The 20189-nt window shown below is 40.2% G+C and overlaps 1 protein-coding gene across 9 annotated transcripts in view; it reads left to right on the top strand.

The window, feature by feature from the left end:
- Nucleotides 1-20189, top strand: part of USP54 (ubiquitin specific peptidase 54) — a 107317-nt gene that overhangs the window by 19295 nt on the left and 67833 nt on the right. Inside the window, exon 1 of one of the 9 annotated variants that reach the window (XM_042799261.1) lies at nt 5288-5387. The exons of 4 other annotated variants lie outside the window; for them this stretch is intronic. The gene's annotated coding sequence lies outside the window, so the exon portion shown is untranslated. Of the gene's footprint in view, nt 1-5287; nt 5516-5541; nt 5658-14630; nt 14854-20066; nt 20154-20189 lie in introns of those variants that run through there. 4 more of the 9 variants (XM_042799215.1, XM_042799348.1, XM_042799170.1 and 1 more) reach the window with 4 other exon arrangements.

Raw genomic sequence — 20189 nt, 5'->3', positions numbered from 1 at the left:
GTTGGTAATTGTTTTGTTTATAAAATCTTTCCCAATTTCCATTGTGTATTTCCCCACTGAGAAATGAGTGCAAGCCTCAGTTACCTGAGGCTGTAACATGTGTTATTAGCATACTTTGAGTCTCTATTTGCATTGTTATATCCTAGAACACACATCTTTAATCATTGCAGTTGGAAATTACCTTGCTTAGCAATTTTAGTTTCTATTTTCTCAAAGAGAAATAAGTGATTTCATGAGTCAAAGCCAACAGCCTGTGTAGTGTAGCCAGCCAAACCTGTATTCTGTGCCTGAGAGTGGAATTTGTCACAACTTCAAGCACTTTCTTTAAATAGGGCTTTTTGTTTAAGTAAATGTGAAGGAAATTCCATCATTTCAGTATTCCTTCTTTATAATAACTTATTGTGAGCTGCTTCCAATTTACATTTTTGCCTTCTTTTTATTTTCTTTCTTTCTTCTTCCTTTCTTAATACATTGCCCTTTTGAGATGTTTATGTTAGGGAACCTGGAAGTTCAGGCAGTTAGACAAGAGGTGGTGAGCAGCCTTTAAATGCAGGGCAGTATCTGATGTATTAACTTCAGGAGTCCAACATCCTGCAGGGGGAAACATTCTGGAGCTTTTCATAAGTGGAGTTTTTTCTGCATATCACAGAAAGGATCAGGGTAATTTGAAAGATACGTCTGTTGTTGGTTTGGATATGAGGGGGATGATTTGTACTCCTCTATCTTCTGCTAGATCACTGGTTGCTTTTATCCTACTATTTTGCTTTTCCATACCACAGTGAATTTGGGCTAAAAGCTGTAAATTCTAATGTTTTTCCTTCATCATGTTCCTTACTTATCTAGCTGGATGGTCATGTTCATATTATCTGCAAGGGAAGTTATTGCTGACATTGATTATTTAAATATTGATCATTAGCTTTCAAATCTCCAGACAAATACACGTGGGAGAAGACAGCGGTTTGTGCTTGTTTAGGCTCTGGTCATATTTAAATTATATTATTTTTTAACCATCAGAGCCAGAAATCCTTGCTTTTTAATTTGAAAATTCAGAGCTAGCTGTATGAATCTAGCAGGTGATACAGATATTTGGAATAAATAGGAGGACCCTTACTGTAATGGATCTCAAAGTAACACAGTTTATTGCCGATGAATACTTGGTGATAAAATAATCTTTGAAAATTATGCCAAAAATGCTAAGTCTCTGAGAGAATGCCAATAGCATGTAACACTGGAATTGGAAGGATGAGACTACTATGTAGGAGGAATGTATAATAAAGACATACCATAGCATAGAAGTTGCTAGATGTTGCAACCTCATCAACCAGCTCTAAGCAGTACTGATGCTTCTGGGTATATGAGGCAAACCCAGCATTTGGTGCAATTCAAATGATCTAGCTGAGAACGCCTGGGGTCTGGGAGTGCTGTGATGCTGCCAAGGTGAGTGCTGAGCTCATGCCAGCCCTCCAGGTTAGGGTAATAGAGCTGCTTTCCCTGTGTGGCTGAGTAGCAATGAAATCAACAGCAGCAGAGGGCTGTTGGTCAACAGATAGTTTCACATTGTATCTTTCTTACTGTTTTGAAAGCTGTAGGTAGATCAGAAAACACACGTCTTTATTTTTTCTTAAAGAGCTGGAATGTGGATGCCTTAGATAATTTAGTTTTTCATGGAATTGGACTTCTGCCTTGCTTAGCTGCACTTGAAAATCTACTGAGGAAGCACAGACCACCTGTCTTATTGGTTACGGTGCATCGTGTTGCACTTTCTACACTCGACTTAATGAAGATAATATTTAACTTACTTTTGACCAACAAAACTTATTTTTGCATTGCTTTATTCAGTAAAGGAAAAATGCTTCTCACTGTGGAATGCTGGATTAGGCTGTTGGATGTCCTTTTCAAGTACCTAGTATTTGTCTGTCTTTTTGTAGAATGACAACATTAAGGTACATAATTGAAGCTTTATTTATAAGTGTAAGTTAAAGTGTGATGTTATGAAGGTTCTGTTAGCAGATTTACAATCCAAAGTGGCAACTTAGTTATGTCTCAAAGTCTAAAGTTTGAGTAGTAGGTTTCCATTCTGAAGGAAGTTGGGGAAGGTCTATTGTTAACATTGCACTGGGTGCTGATGCACTTCCAAAATGGGATGTGGCTCATCTTTACTGTAAGATCATTGTTGTTTAAAAATATCATAGGTGACTGATATGAAAAATGAAGGCTAACAAGTTAGGCAGTCCTTCTAGTCCTTTCTGCTTTCTTGAGCACAGACCGCCGTGCTAAACTGTACTACTCTCTTACTCTTCAGCAGTATTTCAATGCAAGGTTTTTTATGTGCCTAAACACGGACTATGAGATGGATACACCCACTTTCACTGTAAGTGGAGTTTGAACTGTCTCCTTGCAATACAAGTAAATGAGATTTGTCTTACGTTAGAAACTTAGTAGCTAAGTGCTCTTAAATTACACTGAATTTATTTAGGCTGCTAACAGGACACTGAATTTATTTAGGCTACTGAGATTTGGAAAAAAATCCAGTGGTCTTCATATAAAATCAGGTTTAGAAGCGATTTTGTTGTGATTCACTGTGCAAAACAGAACTGCGCTGTAATTTTAAGTCTTGAATATTCAGTGGATAGCTATGTTGGATGGTAATATGTGTAAATATGTTGCTTTAATTTAATAGTTGGTTCTAGGGGAAGGCAACAGGAAGACAACACAATAGTCTGGATAAGCAATAGCACTGCAAACATGCTACAGACAATAGTCGACCTGTCAGCTATGAAGAGCCGACTTCCAGGCTCCAAGTCAAGTTACATAGCTGCTTCTGTAAGGGTGGGAGCTCAGCGATCAAAAGGGCACCAAACAGGATGGATAACATTCAACTGAGGGATTATTATTTTTTTTAATGTGACATTTTAAAGTGATTAAAATTATTTTTATTGAGGGAAAAGTACATTTGAGTGTATTTAAATTCCACATTTAATACTACAAATAATTAAGATAATCTGTTCTAAATATACTTTAAAATCCCACTGCTTGTTTGACACTAAAATTTTAGCAAAATGAGATGCTAAATTGAAACTAGCACTAATGAACTGATAACCTAGCTTTTGACAATGTGTTGTTTTGGTTGTTTTTAATTATAGTGTAGATATAACTGTTTTGATTGTTCCACACTGTTTTTCAGCATAGAATGAAAGATGAAAAAGCAAAAAAACTTTATCTTTTAATGGAGTAATAGCCTAGAGAGCTGAGCGGATGAGATCTCGTAGTTCTAAAGCTGTTTATCATTGGTGCTTACCATCGATATCAATTTAATTAAGATTATTTTAAAATCTTTGTTTTAAAGTAGTTAAATAAAGTGTCATATAACTTCTGTCCACATGCAGTTTGAGATTAGTATGAATGTGAAATTCCGTTTTAGAAAACATGGCATATCACAGTCATTTTCTGATAGTCCTGATTATTTAGTATAGTAATCTTATGTAAATAACAGCAGTAAAGGAAAAACACAGATCTTACAAATACCCAGCAAATGAGGGGGGAAAAAATAGGATCTAAACATGAAGAAAGTATTTTTAGATGTATGAATCCCTAAAAATGTCAGGGGAAAATGAGAGTTGAATGTAATTCGGGTATTCTAATACATGTATCTTTAATGGTATCTTTCTTACGACCAAAGCGAGATGCAAAATTTTATATATCAGGCAATAATACATTGTCTTAAAGCACAACTCAGCCTGTTCTAATATGAAAACGAGAATGCTGTCGTTCTCTGCTCTGAATGCTGCACTTCCAAAGGCCAACACTGGTTTTGATGAGTACTGTTATAATTGATGGTGGAATCTATGCTTAGAAACAACTAAAAAGGAGGTCTTTTTCAGAACCAAATAATTGTTTGGAAATATCTTTAGATGGTTAAGTAAAACCTTTATGGTATTAGTTGGACAATGACTGACACTTCCATCTATTATGATTTCATCTTTGATATCTAGAAGTAAGAACTGTCACTGAAAGCAGAGATGAGAATTGGGAAAGTAAGTATCATTTCTTGATGTTTTACATATGAGGAACTGGAGTAGAGAGAGATGAATTGATTTGCATGAAGTTGCCCTCAAAGTTGGAGGACATGGTGGTTAATCCTGGTAGTTGGTCCTGGTAGTGAAAGAAATTTAAGAAGTGCCTGCATGGCTGCAGCTTGAGAATTCCCAGCAACCTCCTCAAGGTTTAAGGGAGGCTGATGTGTTTTCATGACTGGCTATATGGCAATACAATGTTTTCTGTATGGATTAAATGGGAAGGATGACACAATAAAGGAACTACTGTGTTTTTATTCAAATTTGCTTCTTGAATAGGAAATTCTAGTGTTTGCATCTTCCATTTAATTCTTCTCTCTTCCACATTTAATGTTATTTGCCCAGCTGAGTGGAAGCAATGCAGATACTGATTCAAAGGTCTCATCCTCCAGCACATTTCCTTAGTAGAGAGGGTCACCAAACAGAGTAAGAAGACAATTGATTTTGATTAGGGAGGAGAATAGTGATAATGGTTTGATTTGTCCCAGTTACGTTTTGAGTGTGACTCATTTGCCAGGCGTTGATGGTACAAACTAAACGGTTATAAGTTTTTGTGCCACAGTAAGTTGGCTGGTTTCTTCTGGCAGAAATACGAGATCTAACATGAATGTAGTTGTTCAGTATCTGGTTCTGTATGTGCTACTGAGAATGGGCAAGCCTCTCTTTGCTGATGGGCAAACTAGCAGTGTGTTTTTGGGGTGAAAGAGGGAAGCTGTGGCCTTCAGGTGCCTAAGAACTGCTGCCCTTTGGACTCTTGGACGGCAAGCGTGTCATTCCGTTGTGGCCATGGCCACTGCTCGTAAAGAGCTGCGGAAAGAAGGGGAGAAGATTTGAATTATGCTGCCAAAATCCACCAGGAGAGCGGTTTGCTTATCCAAATTATTTACATAAGCAGCACCCACCCCTGAGAGAACTTTTTGCGGGGAGGAGGGCAGCAGGTGCCAGGCAGCGCCGAGGCAGAGCGCGGCTGAAGACTCTCCCGCGCTTCCTACAGGTGGAGCAGAGGCGTTGAAAGGCCTCGCGCTGCACACGCGTGGCCCTGTGCTTCCACCCTCTGCCCTTGGGGAGCCCTGCGGGCTCCGAGGGTTACCTCCGCGCGGCCATCTTCTCACCACCCGCTCCGCGCTGGCGACCTTCCCCGTGCCGGCTGCGGAAGCCGCGGCCGCTGCCCCTTTAAGGCCCGACCTGCCCGGGGATCAGGTGCGCGGCCGGGGCGGTGACGTCATGGTGCCGGAGGCGGGGCCCTGGCTCCGGCTCCCGCTCCCGCGCTGCCCGCGCTGCCCGCGCTGCCCGCGCCGCGGGACGGGGCCCCGGGTGAGTGTGCGTGTGCCGGGGCCCCGCCGCCGCGGGACGGGCGGGGGGCGCGGTGCTGCGGGCGGTGCAGCCGGCTGCTGGTGCCGGGAGAGGCGGGGAGGCTGCTCGGTGCGGGTCCGCTGCAGCAGGTGTCGGCTTGTTTTGTGTTGTGCTGGCTGCTGTAGAAGCAAACGAAAGGGTTTCTCCTTCAGCAAACTCGACTGGAAAAATGTGCAGTGTGCAGGGTGTTTAATTATTTACAAACGTAATTTTTCGCTTTTTTTCATATAGGTATGCATAATGGTAAATGCTTAATTTGTATTTACTTGTTTGAACTGTTGCTGAGATAGTGAATGAACGCTAGATACTGCCTAATTTGTTTCTGTTTCTCATGGTGATGGATTGTGCAGTGTACCTGCTGCCCTTAGTAGAAGGTGCTATGTTAAATTTAACTCGTGATGCTTGGATAAATCAAGGCAGTTCCAGCCACGGGAGTTTGGAGTGCAGGAGGGATGTAAAGTGTCTCACAGCTGCTCTCCCTCCCTTGCTAATGGGAAGATTATAGCCCACCTGTATGGAGAAGGGTATTGACTGTTCCCTGTGCCATTTAGGTGGGAAGGTGCAAACCCACGTGGAATTTACACCACTTAACTCTTCTCATGCACAGGAATTGCATTTGCTAGTTCTAGTGAAGGAAGGTAAGGTATTGATTATGGCTTTGGTTGTGGGTTTTGTCTTTGTATTTTGATTTGTTGTTTTGTTTTTTAATAAGGGTAGAGGAGACATTGAAACCTTTAGTTGAACATTCATTTAATCTCCATGATAAGTAGACATATTTGCAGTTCAGATTTCTGACCTGATGGGTTCACTTTTCACCAGATAAATTAAAATTGGCAGAAATAAATAATGGGAAAAAAAATTTCCGTGCTCAAGGGAATTATCACATGAAGATCAAGCTAGCAGGAGGGCCGCTGTCTTTTTCTGGTTAGCAGAAGGATGCGACAGAGTAAAACAAGGCTTTATCAGGGTTGAATCTTGACTAGAGGAAGGTCTCTTTGGTATTCTTACACTAAAAATGTAGGCTAAGACTTCCCTTTGAAGTCTTGAATTGGAAAGGCCCGTCTCTACCACTTCTAATTTCTGCATTAAATTCAAAAGCAGATTTAGTCTCTAAATCTACAGAGGAGGATTCTGGAGTAACTCATTAAAGTAAAGAAAAATACTTTTTTGTATGGCCATATGTATTTGTTACGGTATATGCTATTTTTAGTTTTGAATGCACACCATTCTTCTGCAGGTTTCTTTTACCTATTGCCTTGATAGTGTTTTGATCTAATCAGTATGCAACGGATGCTGTTTTTACTCTCTAAATTTAGCTGCTGATGTTCATATACTACTTTGTATTCTCTTTTGTTCTTTGTAATGGGCATCCTCCATGGGTAGATGGGCTGCAACAGCCTTTGTCCTGGAATGTGCATCATCCCAGTTGATTTACTTCACCCCTTTAAAAAGCCCACTGTAATGTATGTTAATCTAGCATAGTTTTAGACCACTGAAGTCTTTATATTTAGGTATATTCATATATAGTTGTGCTTTGTATGTGCCTCATACCTGGGGAAGAGGAACTTCTGAGTGAATGTCACATTACTATAATGTTTAATTAGTACTATTTATTTGCATACTTACGTAGAGAGTACCAGTGTTCTGTCAGAAGCAGATTTGTAGTTGAAGTGGGTGATGCGGCTTTAGAACACCAGGCTGAGGTGAACAGGTAATCCAGGACATAGTAGGATTAGGCTGTAGGGTGAAATCTGGTCAATTACTTTTCTACTTGAAAATCTCTTTAACTGCTAAGTATCTCTTTTTCATTACAACACATATTACTGTGACAGATGTGACTTTCCGTAGATTTTTGGCGAGTGGCTCATTATTTCCTCTGGAAGTCATCAGCTAATTCTTACCTTCCTTGTTCACATTTTAGCATCTTAAGCCAATTTAATTTCACTGGCCGTGAAACAAACAATAACCTTCATAATGTGTGATTGTATACACTATTGAAAAAGTCACTGGATGTATAAGCACCTGCAATGGCTTTTGTAGGTGCACGCCGTTTTAAGAAATAGTGGTTTTCTAATGAAATAATTAGAAAACATTTCAAGGTGGAAAGATAACTTAAGAAATGCTGTTACTTCCCCTCTTTGTTCTAGTGGCAGATTTTCATAAAGAATTTACGTTTTTGAACAGCAAATTAAAATTTGTTTTAAAATACTGATATCCCCCTACCCCCCAGTGGTCGGGATGATTCCTGGAATCATCTGTGTCACTGATTTTTGTTTTCAGCTCTTCAGTATTGTGGTATGGATTTAACTGCTCTTGGGAGTTCTACACTATACATCCTGGCTGCACGTCAGTCTGCCAAGGTTCAGTCACAGCACAAACACTAAAAATAAGACACAATGAAAAATCATTAGTGGAGGAAATCTAAAATGGTATACGATAAAATTTTATGAGTCTCATTACCTTCTCTATAAGTGTGGCTTTGTGACCTTGTTTTTTCTGTTGTTAAGTGATACAAAAGTAAACTAATAAAGCCGAGGAACTCGAATATTGAAGGGGACGAATTAATATAGGTAGGGAGAACTTTCTTGTGAACTTACTTTCATGTTGGTTTCATGCAGATGTAAGTTGGTTTCCAAAGTGAATCTTCCACCTCCAACTTGTCATATCCTTTTTTATGTCAGCTAGGAGCCTGAAAAGTATTGGTTTTATTTGATGCAGGCTGATGAAGCAATCCTGCATAATCTTCTTTTTCAAGACTTTCTTGCAAGCCTGTTGTCAAGGACTGCAGCATTGCTAAGATCCTGATGTATCAAGGTTTACAGGTTGGGTGCCATCATTTGGAGTCACAAAATTATGTAAGTTCTTGATGACACTGGGAAAAGTGGGTATGGATTTATCTTTCCAGTTACGCTGGTCCAATGCAATGTACGTGCTTTACATAGGAAAAGTTACTTTCTGATTCCCAGTTTAGTCAGACTGTAAATTAATTGCTGAATGTCTCAGGGTCATATTTAAACCACAGGAAATTCCTTTTCCTGCAGGGAAACAAATGTTGTGCCATGCCTTTTAGGGCATAAAATTGTGTGTGTGTCTGCCCCCCCTGTACAGGTGTCAGGAGACTTGTCTGTGGCTTTGGACATGACATGGCATTACAGTCACTGAAAGAATGTGCTCGTGATTTCACCAAGAAACTTAATTTATTGCTTTGTTTGATTAATGGGTGTGTATAACCTGGTGTCTTACTTGTAGTCAAGAAGGCCTTTTGCCATCTCTTTTTGATAGGATATTTCTAAAACATTCTTTTGGCTTTGGTCCACAAACTGAGGTAGAAGTCACAAAAAGCAGGATAGATTAAATGCAGTGCACTGTTTTGCAGTCACTAGGAATAAGTATGCAACAGTTACTTTTCTTGGTTTTGTTTTGGTTTTAGGAGTGTAGTAGCAAGAAGAAATGCAGTTATCTGTGGTATTTGAGGGGGTACCTCTTTGGTATTTTGGTTTGTGCTTGTGTTTGGTAACCTTTAAACTCTGGCTGTTTTACAGACTCCCAGACCTCCCCATACTACAAGTAAAACTGGTTTGAAGTACTGGGTTAGAGTTCCTAGATGTAAAAAGTCAAACTGTTAGCAGGATATGTTCTTAATGATGTGCTCAGATTACTAATGCTTTGTTTTTCTCCCAGTATGTGTTGGTTTTTGTTTCTGTTTTTTATTTGTTTGTTTTGGTTTTTGTTGTTGTTGTTTGTTTTGGTTTCTTTTTGAATCATCTTACAAAAGGAAGACTGGTTTCAATGAGGTGCACTCTGCCTTCTGGTAGACATAAGAAAGAAGACAGCTTTTCAGTTAAGTGGAAAATATTGAGTGTGTATACAAACGGTTTTTACTCTTAAAGTTGTAAGTTAGCCAGATTCATTTGTCAAACCATAAGGTCTGGAAATGGAATTATGGTGATAGTGGGTTTGCTAGCTGAGGACTGGACTTCTTATACTAAGGAATCCTTTCTACTTCACTGCTCCTAAGCTTATTTTTAAAGCTTGTTTAGATTTTTTAGTTTAGACTACAGGCCACAGCTTCTCAAATAGTTGAGTACTACCACCCCGAGCCTCCCCCTACAAAAAAAAAACTTGTGGGGCTACCTAGGGAACATTGAGGAACAGGTCTGGCTTAACACTACCCTGCCCTGTTTTTCCACCTGGTCACTGTTTAATATGACCAGATTGTCGCTGTGGCCACATGAATGCTTGTGTTGCCGTATTGGAGATGGTTGTATGAGGATGAGAATGAGCAGTTGGGAGAGTGAAGGAAACTGGTGGGCATAAAAACTCTGGCCTCATGTTAGCCAGACTCTGAGTAGTCTTGAAAAGTTCTTCTGATTCTCTGTTGGTAACTACCAAAATAACAGTATCTTTGGCTATTCTTTAGAAATACTGAGAAATGGCAAAAAAAGCTTTTTGCTCATCTTGTAATTTACAAGCTACTGGAATAGCTCTAGGTAATCTGATTTAAAAAAAAAAAAAAAGTAGCTCAAATGATAAGGGAGAAAGCAGTATTGATTTTTATCAGTTTTCATTATATGGATCCATTTAGCTTTAAGACTGTGTCAATAAAGTAAAATCAAGATCTTGCTGTGCTTTCTCCACCTCAGACAGTGTTTAAACAGTTGTCTTGTCATGTGTAGGTCAGTTGAGTGCAGCATATATGTTTGTCTAATGTTTGAACACATTGCCTTAAAGTTTATTAGAGTGTTGTTAGATTTTTTTTTTTTTGTTGGCTTTTTTCCCCTCATCTTGAAGAATGCACTGCAGGTGTGGAAGCATGAGCTTCTCTTTGTTAAGCCACCCTCTCCACCCTCCCCAACCCCCTAAAAATAAATTGTGGATGGGCACTGTGCTGTATCCACTTCACAGAATTAACTTTTTTGACCTCAGAAGTTTTCAATGAAGGGGGAAAACATCTGTTTTCATTTTTCAGACTTTTAAAAAGTCCAGGGGATGCATACTCTAAATTAAAACCCACTGTTCTAGAAGAATCACTTAAAGCACTTCCTTAAAACAAAGAGGCTAGAGAAGATTAACCAGGGGTTTTAATTTTCAGCAGTTGTTTTGAACTGATCTTTCCTGGAGCGCAGTTGATGTTAACCTAATGTGTTTTCAGTGGCTGCTTCAGGAAAGGGCTGGGCGAGTTGCTGGATCTCAACTGGGTGCTCCTGCTCTCCTTGCTTGGCTGTGTGGCATGTCTTCTCTCGGGTGAAGTGGCTCATGCAACCTGCTCACAGCTCAACGCAATACTCAGAAGCAGTGGGAGTGCAAGGCGAGGGAAAGTAAACAGACTTGACACAGTCTGGTGTTTCCCACAGTTAAATGAAACCACACCTTCAGTCTGTGTTACCCATTGCCACACAGGCCTCTGCAGATGGAGGTGCAGCTTGGTCTGAGTAAGAGAGTCTAACTTCAGACCACTGTCAAGAGACATTACTCACCAGACCTGCTCTGTTGAATCCTGAGTGAGCTAGCTGATGAAAAAAAAACTATCATTTTTATTTCCATTGATAGAGTTGTTTTTTTGCTGACTTACTGCCCTATACCAGCTCATTTTGCAGACTGCCCAGTGTTAGTATAAGAGGAGCAGAAGGGGCACATGATGGTGAACAGATCTGCCCTGGTAGCAGCTGTCAGGTTGGCATAGCTGTCTCATAAAACACACTGTAAATTACCTGTGCAAGGAGTTAGTGCATCTACATGGTATCTTGGCATTGGTGGCAAAGCTCATAGAAGAAGCTGCCATAACTACTATTTCTCTGCTCAGGTACCCCATGTAGTTCACTGATCTGTGTTGTGCCAGTTAAACCTGCTTACTGCAGGACTGCTCTGTATTCTGAATAACTGAAATTATAGAAATAGCCCCCTTCATACTTTTGTTTTCTGGTTATTTGTAATCCGGATTGTTTTCGTGATGCAGTTTGTAATGTGGTCCTGTACAGGCTGCCATCTGCAGAACAGGAATGAGTGATCTGTGAAAGGTGGGCAGGAACTTCTGCAACCAGCTTCTTTGTTGAAGGCAGTCCAGAAACTACATCTTCACCATGTAGCACTTATTTCTGACAAACTTCTCCATGTAGACAAACTTACGGTATTTAAATTATACTAAATGTTCTGACATTTACAGCTCTATGAGTAGGAGTGCTGTGGTGGGAAATTATTCGGAGGTGAAGGGAAGGGCTAGCATAGCCTTTGCTGGGTGGGAAGCTACATGATCTGCAAGGGCAGAAGGAAGCTGAAATCATATGACTGCAGACATTGGGAAAAGAAATGTTTTCAGTATTGAAAGAATGATTATTGCAGATCTCTGTCATCTATACTTTGTTTCTTGAAAATTTTTTTACCTTATGCTTTTGTCATTTTCTTAGACAATCTCTATTTTGCCAACCATGAACGTATGCTGTAGGCATACATGCTTCTAATAGATAGGGTTGTCTGCAAATACAGTTGCTTCTCAGATTGCTGATCTCAGAACCAAGGCAGAAAAGTAAGGAAGGGAGAGAGGTTCTGGGCTTATTTCTGTTGCTTTATCTTGCCTGGTTTACCTGCCTCATTTCAGTCTGAGGCAGCGATGTGGATGTCTGTATAATTGCTAGCATTGCTGTGGGGTCCTAGTAGCCTTAAGGGGGGCTGCAGTACTTGACCAAAGCTGTTTGAGGGTTGCTGCGCTGACCTAATTTAGGTGAAATGTTAGAAGATTGGAAGCATTCTTTTTTTTTTTTTTCCTTCTTCTTTCTTCCTGTTCTGTGCAGAAATGTGGTAATTGCTTTGAATTCTTTCTTTGGTGGCAGTGAGTCAGATGCTTAGCTGGTGTGTTTGGCAAAGCTGTCTTTCATAAGCACAGCAGTGCTGTTCTACTTTGGCTGGGGACGTGTCTGCTTGTTTCTGTTTGGGGCATGGAGCTTGCTGTCTGACCTGTTTGATCCTCAGCAGGAGGGTATGAAATCTGATTTTCAGTCAGAGGGGTTTGTTTTAGTAGTAAAACACTTACCTGTCCTTTGCTGCTGTATGATTTCAAAAAATTTTAGTTTCAGGTGTGATGGAAGCAGAACTGATCTTGCTTTAAAGAGAGCTTCTAAAAGTAATTTTCATTCTTTCTTCATGCACTGAAGTATTGAAGAACTGGATATTGTTTAGACAGGTTACTGTTAGTCTCTACTGTCCATGTGCTGAGGGACTGTGTAAAATGGTGTCAAAGCAGGTACTTGAAAATGTCCACAATTTGATCCCGACTTCTAGCAGTTACTCAAGTGCATGTGGTGACATGAAGCATTTTATCAAAAAGCTGAGCAGGAGTTCTGAAATGATGGAAACTGAAGCTGAACCAAATAGGAATTTGTAAATATCAGTAATACAGAACTCTTGGGATTAGTGATTTAGGTGCTGCTGCCATTTCATGAGTGTTGGCCCTCACCACCTCAGCAAGGAAATCAATAGAGTCACGGGAATATCTATGTGGTCTTTGAGTAGGAAAAGTGAATGTTTTGTTGAAAGGTGAATGCTTCGTCCTTTGGAATGGGGAGGAGGAAGGGAGTGTAGAGCCTAGTGTTTTCTCTACAAGGATGCTTGCCAGTCACAGGTCATTGAGCCCTGGACATAATACCACTTGAACAAATGGACTTGCTAGCTCTTGGTAAGACTTGTATGGATATTTGAAAGGAAACCTGCAGGTCCAAGTAATCGTGTTAGACACCTGGAAGACTCGGTCACTCTTTATATGATAAAAATGAGGATTGGTATATTACTTTTGCCTGGAAAAGGTCGGTGTTGCTGTTGCAAACTGTGCTTTTAAGCAGTTTGACTTTCTTGAAACAAGCTGTTTGAGGAAAGAGTGCTACAAAGCTAACACGCTGTTTTAACCACACACAGCTGTGGAGCAGGTTTTGAGCCCAGCATGGTTACTGAGCATTGTACTGTTCACAATTATGCCACTATTAGTATACTTCAGAAAATTATTTTATTTGAAGTTCTCATGCATGAATCTAAATATTAAAAAAAAATGTATGTAGAAGCATCATAAGGTAAAACACTGCAGAGTATTGTGCCTTTGCTATATTTTTTCCTTTCTTGTTCTAACTCCCTATTTTTGTCTCACTAAAATGCTATCATTATGAAAAGATATAGTTAAAACTTGGCTCAGCCCCTTATATCCTGCACGACTGGATTGTTCTTAAGGCAAACCAATTTAATTGTATTCCAACTGCTTCCTTTTTGCATTGTTTGTTTCTATTAAGTAAATGGTCCCAGTGGGAATAGTATCTTCAATACCTCGTATGGTCCAGAGTGTTATATTTCAATCTGATTCTGTTTGTTAGCATTATATTGTGCTAGGACAGAAAGACAATGATGTGCATTGTTTTTTGTAACATAACCAAAGGTTTCTTTAAAGTTATTTTGGTCTTGGATATACAGTAACTGTCCCCGTCTGTGCTGTGAATGCAACCATGTTAGAACAACAAATTGATGCTGAATGAGGATGGCACCAGTGTCCTGGAGTCGTACTGTAAGAGAGTCTGGGAATAATCATGTAGTAATGCTGCTTCTGAGCTTAAATAACTGAGTTTATGGGAGGTTTTGGGGATAGGAAGCTGTTTTTCTGATCAAACTCCTTTTTTCCTTGATTGGCATCACTGGCTTTGAACCACAGGGGATGGTTCCAGGAATTGTGCAATAATTGTTCTTTGTAAAAACACTTTTAAATTTGCATTGCAACTGCAGGGCTCTAAACTGAGGGATCAAAACTGAAGCCATCTTTTGAGTCCTTTGCATTTTTTCTGTTAAATGGCTACATGTCACTCCTGGTTATCAGCCCCTCCTAATAGAAAACATCCTTCATGTTTAACTAAACAGTTTGCAGGAACCTTGCCAGTTCACTTGTCGCACTGAGGGGAGCTTTGCCTTGCGCAGACAGGCTGCTGCTGTAAAATGAAGTCACCCCTTACGCCCTTACAGCCCTATCTCCCCCTCCTATGCCCCTGGTCTGGTCTCTTTTACAAAAGGGTTTGGAAAACCTTCCTCTCTCTTGCCTGGCTCTCTTTCCAAAGGGAATTGTCGGTAAGCAGGGCCAAGCCTCTGGCCTTATCTCTGTTGTTGGAGCTGCCTGCCTGGTAGGTGGCAGTGGGGGCAATGCTTTTCAAATGAGACTTTCCTGTGCTGAGGGAGGCCCTTGTTTTTTTGTTTTAACAGCTTCCTATTGTTTGAAACAGTAGGTTGTCCCCTCCCATACAATTCTAGCTCTTTCCTCCTCCCTTAAATATTTTTTTCCATGCAAGTATTACTCAGAGCAGTTACTCTAGCGGTGAGTCCTCTGAGAGTTTTCCCAACCCACTCTGATCTCCAGCTTTTGTTGAAATACCAGTGTGGCGTTCATGCAATGAAGTGGCTTCTGAAGGTAGGTCTTTCTGATTTTTAAATATGTTGTTTTAATTCAGTGTCAGCACTGCTGTGACATGACTGTTTTTTTGATTGAATCCAAGTTGTTACAGGAATTCTCTCCTGTATATGGTATAGAAAATACTGCTTTTCAGCGTGGATTGTCTTTGTTTCTAAGATGCGAAGAAAGTATTGCTTCAGTTTGTTAGTAGTTTGCTTTTCAACATTCTAGTCCTGCTGTGTAGTAGTGTTTCATATGCGTAGATTTTTTTAAAGTTCTGCTGCCTGTGTGAAAGGCCTTTTCTAAGGCATAAGCTGCCCCTGGTCCACCATACCGTAGCTTTTTCTGACTAATAGTATACATGATAAATTTGAAGATGAAGCCAGTAAGAATCTCTTCTCACCTTAATGTTTGTCACAGCTGGAAGGGATGCTGGCAGTTCATTTCCCATCTCTGTTACTTTACAGCATAACTATTACCTACTCAGAAGCTCTCAGGACTGCTTTTTTTGATAGTCTAGATATGATTTTGCTTTCCTCTACTTGTTGAATTCTGTGTTAGTAAGTTGATCATTAAATGAGATATTAAATATATGCAGAGCTTTTTTTATTATTTTAATGTGTTGATTTGTGAAAGTCAACTTGCTTTGGCTGGTTTCCTGATCCCCTGCCTTCTGTAAAGTGTCTTGTTTCCAAAATAAGTAGTAATTATTCTGTGAATTTTGGAAGTCAACCGCTACTATTCCATATTTCTCACTGCTTCAGCTTAGCATGAGGTACATCTTTGTTTAAATTTGTCGATTTGAAAAAAAAAACCCACCAAACTATTTTCATACATTTGGTGATACTAAGCAGAGGTTTTAATTCCACAAAATGGTAAATCCGATTGTGGAGTTTATCATCAGAGGGAGGGAAAAATAATCTATGTATGATTTCCACTGCTCATAATACATTATAATAAACACATTCTGCCTGTATTCCATATTTTTTTTAAGGAATAACTTCTTTGTAATCCTGATCTGTTTTAGGCTGCCTGAGAAATTGATCATTGTCTGCTCTGTCAGGGCTCAGCTGATTCACACCTGGAAGAGGAAGTCCCACTCTCCTTGCCCTGGCTATAACTTCTTGATGAGTTGATTCAGGTCACTAAACCAGTAGGAAAAAAAACAATCCCCTCTCCTCCACTCTTCCCATCCCCCCAACAGTGCTGTGAGCTGAATGTGCTCCTGTGAGCTAAAGGGCAGAGGTGTTAACTGTCTACCCCTGAGCAGTGTGGTGCAGAAAGGGGAGTGCCCTCTTCCTTACTCTGGTGGTGGTGAGATTTTTGGGTTCATTTGTTCATATAAAAAGGTCACTCACATATTTCCTGTCTGAGGTGATAGATCCTTCTAGTATGTTGTACTTGGTGGGAGTTAGAGAAGCTTTAGGCTTTTTTTTTTTTTTAATTTTTTTCTCCTTTGACAAACAGGCATTGTGGTAGACATACAGGGGTTTATGTGTTTTCTGAAGTTCTTAACTTATAATGTAGTTGTACCTGTGGGATACAGCAGTAAACTCAGAGTTTTAGGTGTCTTAAAGACCCAAACAGGCTGATCCCAGGTTAGAGAGTTCCCCTTCTAAGGCCAGAGAAACATGACAAACAGTCAGAGGAGCGAAGGAAGCAGACTGTGGTGGCTGTCACGATGAACAATGGTTTTGGCACACCTGCTGCCTTGCTGCTGAGCGTCTCTGTGCTTGGCAGGAAAGGAGTGATTTGGAGGATAACCAGATAGTTTTGTAGATGTTTTTTGTATGTTTTAATCTTCTCTGAGGGAGAGAAAACAAGCACATGCTTTATAATGTAACAAATGGCTGGTGAAGGTTGGCAGCATCAACTTTTGGGGCAGGATTTAATAATATGCTTAGAAATGGGAAAGTTGATATCATGTGAGACCTGAGGGCCCTTGGAAGTGAATACAGGGAGACTGACATATCAGGGAAAGGGGAAATAGTGGGATATAGTCAAAGAACTGTGTTAGAGAAAATTATGCTCATACTACTGTTCTGGAAGATAAATCTATATACTTTTATTCAAGAAGAAGAGTTTTTCTAGTAATCGAGAAGCAAAATAAAGACATCTGGAGCAAATACATTTGTAGGAAGGTTTTGTAATATGACACAGTTTTTGACTCTACCAAGAGCCAAGTGATGTTAATCAGTTGCTGTTTCTCCTGGGAGTTGTCACAAATGTAAGCTGTGAGACAAGATTACTTCTTCCAAAGAATAGTGTATCACAGCTATGTTATTTCATCCGTTTCCTAGTTGCATCTTTTCAGGTTCTGATGTTTTGTATCATAAAAATAGTCTTTTTAACCAATATATTAATATGTATGTAATGTCACAAGTTTTCTCTAAGTTTCTCATGCACTCAATTCCACAAGAGGGATGTGCATTACTGTTGCCGTTGCAATTGGTAAGTACCTGGGTCACCAGAGTATATTGGAGTTAGAGAACTTTGGGGGACTGCGAAAAAATGAGAACGCTAAAAAGCCAGAAAAACTTCCTTCTAGTCTAGCAAAGAAAATACATCTAACACTGCACTTTTTGGCACAAGTTAGGAGAAGTTCAGCCTCAGATGGTATGACCTCAGTCCTGATTGACCAGAAATGTAAGATTTTTCCAGGTCAGCTGCTTGGTTGCACATGTGCACATGCACGCACTTTGTATGATTTATTTTATTTTCTTAATCACAGAGGAAGGATGCATAGACTATTAATCTGGAAAGAATATTCTTATTTTTTCCTGTCTCCCTTACAGGTGTGTATAAGGAAGTGTTACATGTTGTAATGCTGATTAAGCAATGGACAATAATAATAATAGTAACAGTGCGTCTGAATGCTTTCTTCTAGTATTGAAGGAAAATTTTGTAATTAATTTCTCAACAGAGTATTTATTGTGGTGTAACAAGGTGACTGAAAATACCATCATGGTGTGGTAACCCTTCTTGATAAGGATAGCTTTTGCATATGTTGCTTTCTCGGATGTCAGGTGATCGTTCCTTGAAGGCTGGTTATTCTGAGGGGGAGGATTTATAAACAGGACAATAGTTTTGTCCTTTTATTGCCTTGCTGGTGTTCTGGATCTTCATCTGTTTCTGTACCAATTTTCTAATCTTCCTCAGACCCTCTTCTGTCAAATGTAAGAGTTTCAGAAGCTTTTTGTGTTGTCAGTATATTGTCTAGGGAATTCTGGGGAAAAGAAGTTATATTGTACAGCATTACAATGCTCGGAGATGTAAGCCTGGAGCATTATCAACAGGTCTTGTCCTAACAGGATTTGTCAAGAGGGGGTGTGGGCAACATGTGGCATCTGACTGTTGTGCAGCTGGAAGGTGAAGGCTCTGTCCTGGGACCAGCTCCAGATGGTGCTGGTGTAGAGGCAGCTGTGTAATCTGAACTGGGGGCTGCGGGAAGAAGCAAGCCTCAAAGACCATCTTGGATTGCCATGGCAGGATATGAAGTGCTCCTCAGGTTTGAGGTGGACATGTCTAGCCCTTCTCCTGTGGTGAGCTCCCAAAAGACTGAAAAGATTTTAACATCAAAAAAAGCCAGATTTTATTTAAATAAGTACTAGAAATTTTGCTTTTTAGAAGAGAAAATTCCAAAGAACTAGGGAAAACAAAATGGAAATAAGCTTGTGTGCAACTTTCCCGTTGCCTACTATGTCTCTGCTTCCCAGCCTGTAAGTCACTGAGTAGCCCCAAGTGTCTATTAGAAGTTTTGTGCCATGTCTAAGGCCAGCCATACCCTGCGCTTGCTGGACCCCTGTCCTTTGAACACCTTTGGTACCTCCCCAAGTGGGACAGTGCAAGATGGGGCTGTACCCCTTCCCCCAAGGGTGCTACATGGCACAGCCACACTCTTCAAGGATTACACACATAATTAGAAGCCAGAAACCAAATAATTACATAAATGATATCATCCTCAGACCCAGTTACTTCCTCATCCCCTGCTGTGTGCGATGGAGTGGAAGAACCCCTAGAGCCGCTGTCATCTCTTGCCTAAGACCTTTCCCCAAAGCTTCTCTGTGCTCCAGCCCAAGCCCCATTCCTTGAGGCACTCTGCTTGAAGGGATGAGATGCATCAATTTAGGCTGTGTACTTTTCTCTACAGGGGAAAAAAAAAAAATTAACTGAGTACACAGAATATAACATATCAATTTAGGATGTTGTGCTTTCTAACTTTTATGTGTTCTGGGCTGGACTAAGCCAGAAGCTGTGTAATGCTTTGTGCTTAACCTTGCAGTACTCTCGGGAGTCACTGTTGGAAGAGTATGTTGTTCCTGCCAGATGCATGTTGTCTTTAGTTTCACAAGTGTTTTCGGCCATCCTTGCAGGATCCGATTTGGGAGAGTAACAGAAGCAGCTGCTTGCTTTTCAGTAGAGCTCAGACCCACAGCAGCATTGAAACAGTTGAACCACTGTTGAAAGAAATTAAACTAAATCTCTGAAGTAACCATCCTTTTCTTTACATTATAGGATGAAATTCTGTTGTCAGAAGTTGAGCAAGGGTGCTATTTTCTCCAGATACTCTTTCAGTGTTGACCTCTGGGGCGTTGACGTTCGTTGTTGGCTGGATACTTTGCAGTGCTGTCAGGCCAGGCCTTTTTTTTGTGTATGGGGGCACATGTACATAACCTCAAACTTGCTCTTTTTCATTCTGTTTTAAAATGACAACAGCAACAAAAAGTTTTATTAGGGGTGTTTTCCTCACCACATGTACCACTTGGTTAAACGTATTATAACTTCCCTGGGCACCCACGGAATTCTGTTTTAGATTCATGTTTAACAGGCTTCTTCCAGTTGCAAAGAGACGAACTCTTGTGAACTACTTCTTCGTGCTATTTTTCTGACAAAGAGCAACCAACAAATAATATGGAAAGGCTCCATTCATGGTATATACCTCCTCTCGAGCACTTCCATATCTTTTTGTAGGGAGCTTCTGGTGCCACTAAGTAGTGTCATTTCATCGCCAGGCAGAGAAAGAATAAATCAAAGATGTTGACATCATTCTTCTTTTTCTTACCTCAATATTCAACTGGTCTGTTCAGCTTGTATTATACTGCATTTGCACAGCTTCTGCTTCTGTGACCCATTAGGACAGAGCCTGCTTGTACTTAACAAGAGTCTCTTTCATGCTTTGTGGATGTCTCCAGGCCACAGCAGGACACAAAATAATCTCTTTTGCATTGGTAGTTTCACAGTACTTTCCTGGTGAAGATGAAATAACCTTTCTGAATGAAACCATAACATCACCTCCATAAGCCTGATTTTGATACAAGGTAATTATATCAATGTTTCTGCATTTTATAGAATGA

The sequence above is a fragment of the Tyto alba genome, unplaced genomic scaffold (assembly GCF_018691265.1).
Source record: "Tyto alba isolate M040663 unplaced genomic scaffold, T.alba_DEE_v4.0 Super-Scaffold_1, whole genome shotgun sequence".
NCBI classification, from domain to species: domain Eukaryota; kingdom Metazoa; phylum Chordata; class Aves; order Strigiformes; family Tytonidae; genus Tyto; species Tyto alba.
This window is presented reverse-complemented; position numbering and strand designations above follow the sequence as displayed.